Here is a 975-nt window from a genome sequence, read left to right as displayed (position 1 = left end):
TCGAGTCCTCTGATGAGCAGAGGACGAGAATGGACCGAGGAAAGCACTGCGCGCTCATCGACGGGATCTCCACCTTGACGCGCACCTCCGTCTCGACATGCGGCTCCTTGGAAGAGGTTGCGGAGGAAGTGCCAACAAGTGCAGAGGCCCCACCGGCGGCGTCGCCAGCAATGGCTGTCTTGATGACATCCAGGGTGGCGGTCTTCCGTGACAGCTCCTGCTGCGCGGCTGTCCTCTCGTCCTCTGCAGTTTGCCTCGCCCGCTGCTCCTCTGCCGCCGCGTGCTCGGCCGCCTTCTGGGCCTGCTGCGCCTCTGCCACCTCGGCCTTCTGTGCAGCCTTGGCCTGCTCTGCAGCTGTCCTCTCGTCCTCTGCAGTCTGCCTCGCCCGCTGCTCCTCAGCAAGAGCCGCGACGAACAGAGCCACCGCTGCCGGTGGCAGCGGTTGCTGCGGCGCCTGCACATATAGCCACTGCACCGTCTCGAGCTTGCCGCCCTCAGCGGCGGCGTGGATGGGCTGCCCGCCGTCGTTGGCGGTGGCGGTGAGCGGCACGCCCTTCTCGTGCAGCCACTGCACCGTCTCGAGCTTGCCCCACCTTGCGGCGTAGTGGATGGGCTGCCTGCCGTCGTTGTCGGTGGCGGTGAGCGGCACGCCCTTCTCGTGCAGCCACTGCACCGTCTCGAGCTCGCCGAACTTGGCGGCATAGTGGATGGGCTGCCTGCCGTCGTTGTCGGTGGCGGTGAGCGGCACGCCCTTCTCGTGCAGCCACTGCACCGTCTCGAGCTTGCCGAACTTGGCGGCGGCGTGGATGGGCTGCCCGCCGTCGTTGTCGGTGGCGGTGAGCGGCACGCCCTTCTCGTGCAGCCACTGCACCGTCTCGAGCTTGCCGCCCTCAGCGGCGGCGTGGATGGGCTGCCCGCCGTCGTTGGCGGTGGCGGTGAGCGGCACGCCCTTCTCGTGCAGCCACTGCACCGTCT

This window comes from Emiliania huxleyi (genome assembly GCF_000372725.1).
Source record: "Emiliania huxleyi CCMP1516 chromosome Unknown EMIHUscaffold_205, whole genome shotgun sequence".
Taxonomy (NCBI): domain Eukaryota; phylum Haptophyta; order Isochrysidales; family Noelaerhabdaceae; genus Emiliania; species Emiliania huxleyi.
The sequence above is the reverse complement of the archived record's forward strand: the minus strand, read 5'-3'. Positions refer to the sequence as shown.